At 34.2% G+C, this 13,737-nt stretch overlaps 1 pseudogene; it reads left to right on the top strand.

Annotated features, from left to right (window-relative positions):
• Positions 1-2,505: 2,505 nt before the first annotated feature.
• Positions 2,506-3,460, top strand: LOC100923944 (annotated as a pseudogene).
• The last annotated feature ends 10,277 nt before the right edge of the window (positions 3,461-13,737 follow it).

Here is a 13,737-nt window from a genome sequence, read left to right on the forward strand (position 1 = left end):
TGTTCTTAAATGTTTGGTATAATTCTATAAAATCGGATTCTAGTCAATAGCATATATTACTTAGGAAGAATTATAGTTTGTTCTAGTGTTCTAAAATGGGACGGAATTCTAATGTAGTTTTTCCTCATCTGTTAATCTGAGAAGTTATACTGGTTGAGTGGTATCAATTTCATTAGATTATGAACTGATTTGCTATAATTGGTGAAAGGAACTTTATTTCATCAATTTTCTCTTCATATAGATTGTTGTCCATTATATTTTAATCTCTAAGTCTGATTTTCCTCACTCAGTTCCTAATCTCCCATGAGCTTTCTAAATTATCCTTGGTTCATTTCTACAAACATTAATTTTATTATTATTCAATTTTTTTACTTTATATTACATTTCCTTTGATTGAATTTAATTTCCAGTTTTGACCAATTGGGGTTTTTACTTGCAATTCTTGCATACAGTTCATTTTAGTTTTAACATAATTTGGCTGAAACATGTAGTAAATTTTCTGTCAGGGTATGCACAGTATTTACCTTCTTTGTATAGATCAATTCTTTAGAACCTGCTGATGTTTACATTCCCCCAGATTATTATGTCCTGTTTCGACATCCTCCAACATTCCACCTATCTTTCATAGTATCTAAGGGAATCTGAAACAGACAATTAGTAGTACCAGTAAAGATATTCTTCATAGAGATAACAAGTTATTTGAAATTTTCGAGATACGGCTATGACATGTTTCAATTTCTCATTACTGAAGCATGTTTTTTATCCTTAGATCATTTTTAATGGAGAATGTTATTATCTATATAATTGAGTCCATGGTGAATGATTTATTGCTTTTTCCAATTTCTTTCCAACTCAATATTTCAATGAAAGCTATTAGACTATTCTTTTAGGGCTCTCAAGTAACCTCTCCCCTGAAGTAAGTTCCAATCCTCGACTATTTGAAATCCTGCTCAGTACATAGGTAAATTTGCTCATTACATGTTAAAATGCTTTTGATTCATTTAATTCTAATGTTGCTTTTAAGATTCTATTGTCTGCAGTGAGCACTTTTTCATTGTACAGTTTTATCTTATATATTGTCTCTCTATTTAATTTCCCTCTGCTTTTCTAATTCCTCTCCTACAAAGGATTCTTGGTCTAACATGGTATCATTGGTCTGTGTATATCTCACATCCTGTTGAATAGATTGTCTTTTCAACAAATGTTGAAACATGATTGATCTTTTCTGACAAATGTTGACAATGCTCTAAATCCAGATGATTTTTAAGCAATTCATGAAGCATTTATATAATGATTGGAAGTAGCACAAATCTAATGATTAGGAGTAGCCAACAGCACGACCTGGCTAATGTACTCTTGTGCAAGTCAACAGTGGTACTTGGGCAAGACAGTCTCTAAGATTAAATTGCAAAAGAATTGATGGAAGGAGTTTCCTTATTTGGAAGCTTTCTATACAATATAATCACAAGTCTGTTTATTAACACTGTATTTACATAGAATATTTGGTGATAGGTGCTGGGATGAAAAGAAAAAAGTCAATATCCGAAGCAGTTACAGTTCACTGAGAGGCAAGGGGAACCATATCACATATAAAATAAATAATTTATGAATCAGATGCACACTATATAGTTTATGAAATCGACATGCACTATATATATGTGTGTGTGTGTGCATATATACACACATGTCTATATATATTGCATATGCATAGGTCTAACTATTGCATATGGAAAAAGGAAAGAGAATAAGGGATTAAGGAAAACAGCAGCTTGATAACGAAAAGAAGATAATGACATATATCTTGGAAAAACCATTGGAAATAATTCACCTTGATCAATTCTTTGTGTAGTACATCAATATAAAAATTTGAATAAAGCTAAAATCAAAGATTCTGGGCTCAAATATTAGTTATAATCTTTATTTTCTGTGTAACTAGAACATCCAATCTCAGGCTATGTTGTTATTTGTAAAGTTGAAGGAGTTGGACTACTACTTCTGAGCATCTTTCCATCCCTTTAGCTGGGATCCTTTAGCTGTAGAGGAAGAAGCAGTCAATTTGCATTGTATCCTATTGTTCTGTGGGGCCAGAATGTTTCTTTCTCTAATACTGTTTCATTTGCCACTGAACATGAAGTGGAAATTAAAGCAGCAAATGAAATAATCATACACTGAAAAAGATATGTTGAAAAACTACACATAAGGAGGAATTTGTGAAATACAGCTTTTCTGTTGCCTTTATTTCAAGGATGATTAATCTTTATCAGTTTCATCTTCACCTTCATTCTTAGGATTAGAAGTACTGAGGGTTTCTCTCATCATGGGGCTCTGAAAAGTATAGTAACTAGTAACTATTTTCTCAGGTTTCAAGGACATTGATTCTAGTACAACAGGCTCTAATATTTTGTTCACCTATGTGTCTGTTTGTGTTATTCTCCATCCTTTTGTGTAGTTTTGAACCCAGACCAGACACTTAGAACCTGAGCATGCTGTCCCTGAAGTCTCATCATGATAAAAAACACCACAGAACGCAGCTTCTCAGCTTTTTTCCTGGTGGGGATTCCTGGCCTAGAGGCCTTTCACTACTGGCTGAGTATTCCCGTGTTCCTCCTGTATATTATGACTCTCCTGGGGAATGCCCTTATCATACTCACTGTCAAGCTGCAACCTACTTACTCTTCATCAGCCCATGTTTTACTTTCTCTGTATGCTGGGTCTCAATGATGTGGCTGTTGCTTCAGTCACAGCCCCTAAAATGCTCAGCATCTTTTGGCTGGATGGCCACCTTATTGCATTTGGTGAGTGCCTGGGACAGATGTACTTTGGCCACACATTTGGCATCACCAAGTCTGCCTTATTGGTCTCCATGGCCTTTGACCGATATGTGGCAATCTGCCACCCACTACACTATACCACTATTCTACCAACCCTTTGGTCATTAGGATGGATTGGCTGGGGCTGCCAGGGCCATTATCATGGTCCTTCCTTGTCCACTTCTCATATTAAGACTACCCTACTGCACCAAGTACATCATTAAACATGCCTATTGTGAGCACATGGCCATAGTTAAATTGGCATGTGCCAACACCCTGATCAACCGAGCATATGGCATCTGTGTTGCACTTTCTGTTATGATACTAGACCTAACACTTATAACCATATCCTACATCAAAATCCTCCAGGCAGTCTTCAGGTTGTCCTCTAAGGATGCCGGCTCCAAAGCCCTGGGCACATGTGCTGCACATGTTTCCACAATTTTGGTCTCCTACATACCTGCCCTTTTAGCTTCCTCACTCATCGTAATTGGCAAGAAAGTCCTCCATCCATTCACATCATCTTTGCTAGCATATACCTTCTAGTACCTCCTACAGTAAACCCCTTAATCTATGGTGTGAAAACAAAACAGATCCGTGATAAAGTAATGGAACTCTTCTGCCCAAACCAAAAGTATGGGAAACACTAGGATTCATAAGAAATAAGTAGGAATAGATCATATAGAGATGAACAAAGGATAAACATCTCATTTTGTAAATATTTATTAAAGTTCTACTAAGTTAAAAGATATAGTGTGAGGTGGGTATACTCAATAATCTCAGATTGATCTGAGATTTCAACAAATTAGAAATTATCTCTAGAAAGACAGGACACAACTCTATTTGCGTATTCTGTGTGACTCTTATACAAGTCTTCTCATATACATACACCCATTTTCAGGGGTTCTTGCTTATATATTTTTTGATACTACAAGGTTACTAGTGAAACTTTCTGGATATTTTATTGGTCATCCATTGCCCTTCCATGTGAACAACTTCTTTATCTATCAAGCATTACATTATGGCAACTTTTACTCCTCTTCCTCAGAAATCTTCACTTGATATAGATTGCACCCTGCTCACGTTCAACATGTGACTTTCCATTGTGTTCTGAATGATATACATTTTTTATTCTTCACAAACTGTTGGATTCCACGTCTTCCTGCCATATGGCAGAATGTTGGTATTAAAAGATGGGTCTTTATTTTCATGAAAAGTTTGAAGTCATTGAAGGAGTTTGTCTGTTGTCTAAAGGCAATCCAATCTATGCTCCTTTTGTTCCTGCAATCTGGGCCCCACTCATTTTCCATCTGTAATGTCCATAACAGATGTAGTTACTGATAGATAAGTTCTATAAGTTTTTTTTTAATTCAAATATTGTCATATTGTGGGAAAGAACATTCTTTAGCCACTTGGCATGTATTGTTTGAATGAATAGATCAAGTTTCTTTGAGTTACTATTTATTTCTTCTCACAGCCTCTGCAATGTTCTAGCGATTGATGCAATCAACATTGTATGATTCCCCAAAAGAGCATCTGGAAGATTGGATCACTTACAAAAAGTTCTTCTCCAACTTGTATGTGAATTCTTTCTACTTTTCCTTTCTTCTTGCCACTTACTTCCCACAATGACTGAGTCCAGTGGTATGTCTCCTTGCTGTTCATTACATAATCCATTTTATCTTCTTACTCCATAAATTTCCCTGACTATTCACAATTTTTCAAATTACTTACCTCCTCATTTCTACCTTCTTGCATCCTCACTAAACTCCCACTGCCCACAAAAACCTATTCCTTATCTCACTTTACTGTTCCCTCTATTGTTTTTATCTCCAGCTTACCTAATTGTACTTAGTTAATTCCATGAACTTCTTTAAAATTCATTTAAATTAAATTAAATCAAAAAAATGATTTAAATTCATTAATTTTTTTCTTTTGCCTTTGTGTACATTCTCCAGCATAACAGTATTTTATATTGATGACTTAATTTGACATGTCTCTTCCTTTTATGTTGTCATTGATATCTATGGGCAGAGATTCATTGATCAGGGTGTTGTTACACCTTTTAAGAACTATTGAAAGATTTTTATTTATAAATGGTTTATATAATATTGTAAAAGAACTTGTAAAATGGCATTTTGTTATGTAGACATATATTTTCACAACAAAAAAAATTAGCACAATGAGATCTTATATTCTCTAATTCTTTCATGTAATTATGAAATGATGAATATATATGTTCCACTGCTGAATATTATTTACAAAGGTCTGTTTATTCTTGACTAATATACTTATTAATGACTCCCTTGATTTGTATTTATATTACATAGGTTGAAAAGAATATGGGTTGATAGTTATTGATAATTTCTTAGTTCACAATCCTTAGGTATCTGGGATATAGAAATAAATGAATAATCTAGTATTTCAGAGATGTTCTGTTTGTGAGCCTCTCTGTTTTCTCCGGCTTTTAAGTATAACAAGTAAATATAACTCTCACACCAATAGACATAGAATAAATCCTATGGCACTACACTTAAAAGATTTTTATGCATGGATAGGAAAAGACAAAGTCAAAACTTCCCTGAGTAATTTACATGAAAAGTCTCTACTTGGGCAAGAAGAGAGACTACATCTATATAAAAATATTTATAGTAATTGTTTTTTGTACTGGCAAAAAACTACAAAGCAAGTAAATTGAGGATTGATGGAACAAAGCACGATATTTGTTAATATTGGAATTGTTAGAATTGATCAAAAAGATTGTTTCTAAAAAACATTCTTGTAACAAATATACATAGTACAGGAAAAGTTCCATATTGGATACATCCAAGTGATTAATATAGCAAATGCATAGATAGAGAATTGCCTTTGTTTTCCCTGCCTATGTCCAAAGTCACATTTAAGTTCAGGTCTTCTTAACTCCAATTTAGCTGCCTCAAATCTGAACAATCTAGCTATCTCTAATAAGTACCTCAAACACATACTGAACTCCAAATTCCATAAGAACAAATAAACAGATCTATAAAACATAGTATATTCACAGTACTTCTCTCAGAAGGAAATAAGCTCAATATCACCATTGGTACTGGTATTTCTCAATCATCTGTAGCTTTGCACACTGAATTCTATATCCAGAAATGCTTGTCATTCATATTCTGTCAATTTTTAGCTATATTGTTGAATATTTGAAACTCCTCATGATTCCCCATATTTTATTAAAGAATTAGTTGAACACAATGAATTTTTCTGTGCTAACTAAGGCATTTAAAATGTGTATATAAGAAAATAATTTGATGAGGACATATAATTAATTTTCACAGCCAGTCTCATATTCTCTTTTCCCATTTTCCTTCAGGCAGTTTAGGCAGAAAATCAGTGTCTCATTTTGAGAGAGGTGGGCAAGAATCCAGAGAAAGCTATCAATATCTATGTCCTTAAAAGTCCATATTGGATATATCCAAGTGATTAATATAGCAAATGCATAGATAGAGAATTGCCTTTGTTTTCCCTGCCCATGTCTTAAGTCACATTTAAGTTCAGGTCTTCCTCTCAAGATGCAATTCTCAGCACAAAATGGAGGATAAAGAGGCAGGACATGATGATTCTTAGGGAGTTCACACCCAGAATAATATGACCAAAGCCAGATCATACATGACATTGAAGGTGGTATCAGCAGAAGCCAACCTAATCATATCCAGATGAAGTCAGAATGAGTAACAAAGATCATTAGTCACACAAGGGATACCACAAAAAACGGATGAGTGAGGATGGTATGAGCAAAGTGCTTCTAGGGAGTAAAATTCCAGCCTGTGTGAATAATGCACCATGGGATGAGGATGGTAGCATACCTCAGAGGATTGCAGATTGCTACATAGAGGTCATAGCCCATTGTCAGGAGCACAGATGAGTCTAGATAGACAGTGAATGAAAAACATTTAGATCACACAGACATCAAAGGTGATCTCATTGGCATTGAACCAGAAGATCCTGAACATAGTGGGAAAAGACATATCCATGTCAGTAAGAGACAGCATGGTGAGAAAGTAGTATATGGGCTCATGGAGGCCTGGGTCAATCCTAATGATGTAAAGGATAGTGCTATTACCAGTTATCCCAATCAATAAAAGAGAAATAAGGGAGTGAAAATTCAGCAGTGAGTCTCCTCATAGCCAGGAATGCCTGTGAGGTAGAAGTGGAGGACAGTACATTACTGCCACTGGAGCTGGCCATGGAGCTGGCCACATGAACCATGGAGATCAATGGCTTCATAATCCTATCTCCCATTCTCAATTCCCTAGAAAAGAAATAAGATATAACTATATCACAAGTCCCAGTCACATGGAAGTCTAGACTTATCCTTAAAAGTTTAACTCCTTACTTATATATGATTTTTATGTTTTCCAAAACATTCTCTCTTCCATTATGTCAGTTGATCTTGGTGAAGTGGGTTAGAGCAAATATCATTTGACATATGAGGAAGCTGAGGGAAAGAGGGGTTAAGTGAGTTGCTCAAGATCATTCAATAGAAGCAGGATCTTGGAGTTCTGACTCCTTATTATCATTAAAGTTCTTTGTATAATTTTCTACTTGAAAATGTACCAATTATTCCCAAAACCATATAAAAAAGAGAGTCTAGATTTGATAAAGTTTGATAAAGTTAGAAAAGAAAGTCAGAAAGAAAAAGGAACAGAAATACCACTGAATAATTAAGCACTATGCTGAATAAATGAAGATTTATCATTGTACACAAAAAGAAGGATAAATGAGAATGCTAGAAAGAAGAGTTGTCAGAGCTAAGAAGTTATAGGAACTTATCAGTATTCTTCTCTTTCATAAGAGTTATACCCCAGAAGATGTTCCTTTCTTGATAGAGTCAATTAAACTGAACCTTAGAGATAATTGTATACTAATCTTGATAATTGTATAATTAAAATCACTGTCCTCCACTCATGTAATTCCCTCTCTTTATACCAGGTTCCTCCTCCCTCATCTCTTGCCTCTCAATAGCTTAGAGAGGTTCCAGGAACGCTTATAGATTATATTTGCATGGTCAGTTTTATTTAGTTCATTTCAAAGACAGGAACTAAATACAAGTTTTTCTAAGGTTAATATTATATCTATCACACCATGCTATCTTGCTTTGTTTCATTTGGGGGGACTGGAGGTAGGAAGAAAACTGCTAATATTTTTGCTTCGAAATTAAAAATGACCTGGTTTTGCTCTAACAAAGCCTAGTTAGGAAAGTTTGCTCCAAACTCCAAAACTGACTTTTCATACTCCCAGCATCAATCACTTTATATGGCATCCCAAAAGCATGAGAAATAGCAAAACAACAGACCTGGTGTCAGAGAACTTATTCTTCATTGTCCCTGTATCTAATTCAACATTTATTCCCTTGCAGATGTCCCAGGGAGTAAAGTAAGAAAGAAAGACCAACCCCATTATGTTTAGTTTGTAAGGGGCAATGATTTTCACTATTTTTTTTTTCATTTTGCAAGTCCTTAGAATAGCTCTTACTATCTTCTATTATCAAGCTTCATTGTCTAATAAAATCAATCATACAAAATTGTTAGGGATTAATCATTTGAACCTTCTTTGAAAAGGAATTTTAAAAAGATTCCTGGGTAAGACAATATTTATTTAATCACTCCAGAGCAAAGCTTTGTTTAATGGAAGGATCACTGAGTTGGACAAAATTCAAATACCAATTCTGAAATATACTTTCTCTGTGGCCTTCACTTCATCAGACCCAGCCTCGGTTTCCTTATCTGTGAGTGAAAAAATTGGACTAGCTCATTTTTAAGATTTTCCCCTCCACAAAATATTAGATTTCAAGAAATGGTTATATGTGTTCCTATTAGAAATGGGCCAGAGGGAATTCATAATTTCATGCAAATTGCACTAGATTCCTTCTGATTCTGTTCTATTCTAGATTCTATGATTCTGCAAAGTCAAATGAATATGGGTGCTAAAAGGATGATGGAGCAGCTTCATAGCACAAGGGATATTGTGACTATCCTGATTCCAGGATATCAGGAAATGGTATTAGGATAACATAAGTTCAAGTCTGCCCTTGGATACTTATTAGATTCATAGTCCTGGGCAGATCAGATCACTTAACTTTTTTTTTTTTTTTGCATCATTCTTCATATTTGTAAAAAATAGCAAACCAATTTATTATCTTTGCCTAGAAAAGTCTAAATGGGGTGATAACGAGTTGCATACAATTGAAACAATCATTAAAAATTATGGATGACATCTCAACCAACATGGCAGTTAGAGGGAATCTATTTTTTGTACTTCAGAGGTAAGGGAGGCATCTACAATGAGCCCACTGCACAACAGACTATGAGTTCACAACTAAATATAGTTATGCCTTTTAAATTGTGGAGGATTAGAGGTATGGTATCCACATGATCAGGGAAATCCATGTAAAATATTTTGGTCCTCCCTGTGAAACAGAGAAGAAATATGTTTTCCTTTTATGGGTTGTTTATTATAACTCACTAAAAAATTGCATTGATGTTATATAATATTTTACATTTATTTTATGCATTTCTCAGTTTCTAAATTTTTTCTAGTCATCTGATGACCTTTGTTTCTCATCTACAGCTTTCAGAAAACTCTCAAAAAATTCACATTTAATTTCATATGCCAGCTGGGAATATCTGGAAACCACAATGGGCAACGTAGCAAGGGGGAAGGGATGATAATATTCCTAATAAGGGATAATACCAAGTTTGATGACAACCGGGTTTAGAACAGTAGCATCACTCTAAATTAGTCTTAAGGAGAATAGACTATGGTTGTTAGGACCATAAAAGGGAAACCACGGCCCCTTTCTTCCTTTACCTGATGTTCCTGAATCTCACATTGTGAGCCACTTGTAGAAGAAGAGGCACTTGGCACTAGAGAAAGATCACTGAGTATCCGGGAACTTGGATTAATACCCTACCTAAGACACTTATTAGTCTTGTGACTACCAGGTTTTTTTCATGGACCTCAAAAATGATTGAATTCAGTCCACCTTTTACATATTAGCAAAGTCAGATTCAAGAAAAGCAATGTAATTTGCCCAAAATATTAGATGAAAAAAAACAGGATTCAGATACAAAACTTCTGACTCCAAATACTCTTTCTCTTTTAACTCCTCCAACCACTTCACTTCATTTTTATCCTTCATAAAAGTATGTTCTCCTTCTACTGTACCATCATCACAGTTATTAATATCCCCTTAAAATCCTAGAGAGTCATCAGCATCCAGAAAGAGGACTGACTGGACTGAATGTAAATCACAACCTTTTTTTCACCTTTTTAAAAATTGCTGTTTGCTTTTTTCCCCCTCATTTTTTCCCTTTTAGTTTGATTTTTCTTCAGCAGCATAATAATTGTGGAAGTATGTATCAAAGAATTGTACATGTTAAAAATACTTTGGACTACTTGCTGTCTAGGGGAGAAGGTGGAGGAAGGGAGAAAAAAATTGGAACAACATTTTACAAGAGTGAATGTTGAAAATTATCTTTTCATGTATTATGAAAATAAAATTTTATTATTAAAAATTCCTATAAAAATGGAACCCCCAAATTCTGCCTTCAGGCCCTTCTCTACTTGATCACAAACCCAGAATTCCCTAGTATTTTCAACTTCCAATTGAAGTAACTCTATGTGCTTTTCTCCCTTCCATCATTTCCCTATTCTGTCTCCCTCTACCATCCATTCATATTTATTAGATACTAGCCACTTGACAGTAGTTGCTAAAGCTCCAACCCAGACCTGCAGAATGGATGCCTTAGTTTCTATTCCTCTGTAGTAACTTCTAAGAGAAAAAAGGTCACTTCCCATGAAATTTCTCTAAGTCTTGTTATTTATAGTTGTAGAATGAATGATAGAATAAAAATTTCATTGAGAAATCTTCCCCCTTTTAAAAGATGAAACTTTGGTAAATCTCTAAATTACCTATTTCAATTAAGGCTGTTATAGAACCCCAGAACTTGTCTGGAAAAATTCTGTCCCCTAATGACTGCCTTATGTTTCTTTGCCAGTCTTGTGATCATTTGTATTTCCTAAATCTCTCACTTCTTTTCTCTGTCATTTATAGTATTACCTTTATCTATCCTTCTCTTTGTCCCTCTCCTTCAAAAACTTAAATGAACCTCTTCTCCTGGCAACTATTAGTGGAAGCAAACTGAAACATTGCACTCATGGGCAACTTTTATACCTTAATTAAACTGGAGAGTTGAGGGTATCTCTGATATTAAAGAAATCTATGAAAAGTTTTATTTCCTAATGGGAGGGCTTACAGAAGAGAAACAAATTGCCATACGATAGATGAATACACAAGTGTAGCAAACAAATTTTCATTTATTCCTAAAAAGCAGTGTGATTATTTAGAAAAAGAATTTTCATTCTACAATGGAATAAAAGATGAATTTGAATAAAGGGACACATAAAAGATGACTGACAATTTGGGGCAATGAATTCAGTCCCTTATATGTTGTTTCATAGAATAGTATTAACTCAAGGAAAGACTAAATATGTGATATGCATTGAAGGAAATTGCAAGACTTTTGAAGTTAAGATAGTAATTGGATAATACATTTATTTCTACATGGGATCTCTGACGAATATGAAACTTTGCCTTATGATTGAATCCTTTCCCACACATATCACATAAATAAATATAGCTTCTCTCCCATGTGGAGTCTAAGATGATCATTAAGAACTTATTTTTAATACAATCCCTTTCCACATTCATCACATATAAGTCTCTGTCCTGTGTGACCTCTCCTATTAATGCAAAAAGAATCCTTTGAACAAAATCGTTTCCCTCAGCCTTCACATGTATGCAGATTCTGTCCTATGTTATGAACTTTCTCATAAACATCAAATGCTGATATATTTGGAAGTATTCTTTCCCACATTAATGCCCTGCAGATGGTTTCTCTTCTTTGGGGACCATCTGATGAACATGGCAATTTGTATGGTATTGGAAACTCTTCCTATACACATCACATATGTAGGAGTTCTATACTGCATGGAATCTGTGATGACTAACTAGATTTGCATTAGAAGTGAAAATCTTCCCACATTTATCACATAAGTATGGTTTCTTTCCTGTGTGCACTCTGTGATAAATATATAAACTTCTCTTATTCTTGAGGCTTTTTCTACACCCATCATAGATATATGGTTTCTCTCCTGTATGGACTTTCTGATGAGTATGTAGATTTACCTTTTGACTGAAACTCCTCTCACACTTATCACATATGTATTGTGGACTCTGAAATGAAGAAGTAGACTTTTCCTATGACTGAAACTTTTCCTGTACTCATCATATATGTAGGTAATTTTTGATGAATATTCAGTTCTGATTTACAACTGAACCTTTTCACACCATTGTTACACTTATTATTTCTCTTTACTTTCTAGTTTCTTATCTTCATGGATTTGGGACAAGTCAAGAAAATACTTTCTAAAGATTGAATATTTTTATTTTTGACACAAGGGAATTCTTGAATACACAAGCCACTGGAATTTTCAAATGGAAATTGTTTATCCTTTCCATACCCATAGCTTTCTGTTTCACAGAATTTCTCTGTTGCTTATTGATACAGATTTCCTTTTCTTTGCTTCTTGGGATGCTTGTTATACCAAGTGAGATAAGGGCAGTATATTTATCTGCTCAGAACAATTTTCCATGGACGAATGTTTTCTCCATTTCAATTTTTTACTAATAGATTTCTCACTGATTTTCATGAAGAACAGTGCTTCCATTGTTGTGTAAAAGTTCATCTTGATGTGCCACATGCCTTGGAATTTCTCTTTGTAGATTCAGCAACTTTTCCTCAATCCTAGACATATTAGTGGCCATCTTCCCAAAAATTTCAAATAGTGATCCTTTTCTTTTCCTATAGGTCTTGAAAATTTTCCCTTAGAAAATCAGAAACTTTATGAGCAAAACTACAAAACACTTTCCACACAAATTAAGTCTGATCTAACCAATTGGAAAAATATTAAATGCTCTTGTATTGGGCAAGCAAATATAATAAATATGACAATACTACCTAATCTATTTATTTAGCTCTAAACAAATCAGAGTCCCAAAAACTATTTTAATGACCTAGAAAAAATAACATATGAACAAAAAAGTTCAAATGAAAAAACAAAAAGTCAAGAATTTCAAGGGAATTAATGAAAAAAAATCAAATGAAGGTGGCTTAGCTGTACCATATCTAAAATTATATTATAAAGCAGTGGTTACCAAAACCATGTGGTATTGGCTAAGAAGAGACTACTTGACCAAAGGTTATGTTCAAAGGACAAAATAGTCAATAATCTAGTTTTGACAAACCCAAAAACCCAGTTTTTGGGGATAAGAAATCATTATTTGACAAAATTGCTGGAAAATTGAAATTAGTATGGCAGAAACTAGGCTTTGACCCACACTTAACACCAACACCAAGATAAAGGTCGAAATGGGTTCATGACCTAGGCATGAAGAATGAGATTATAAATAAATTGGAAGAGATAGAATAAGTTTACCTCTCAGACCTGTGAAGAGGAAGGAATTTCTGACCAAAGAAGAACTAGAGATCATTATTGACTACAAAATAGAAAATTTTGATTATATCAAATTGAAAAGTTTTTGTACAAACAAAACTAATGCAGACAAGGTTAAGAAGGGAAGCAATAAACTGGGAAACATTTTACAGTTAAAAGTTCTTATAAAGGCCTAATTTTCCAAAATATATAGAGAATTAACTCTAATTTATAAGAAATCAAGCCATTCTCCAATTGGTAAATGGTCAAAGGACATAAACAGACAATTCTCAGATGAAGAAATTGATACTATTTCTAGCCATATGAAAAAGATGCTCTAAATTATTATTAATCAGAGAAATGAAATTAAAGACAACTTGAGATACAC

The sequence above is a fragment of the Sarcophilus harrisii genome, chromosome 3 (assembly GCF_902635505.1).
Source record: "Sarcophilus harrisii chromosome 3, mSarHar1.11, whole genome shotgun sequence".
In the NCBI taxonomy this organism is placed as follows: Eukaryota; Metazoa; Chordata; class Mammalia; order Dasyuromorphia; family Dasyuridae; genus Sarcophilus; species Sarcophilus harrisii.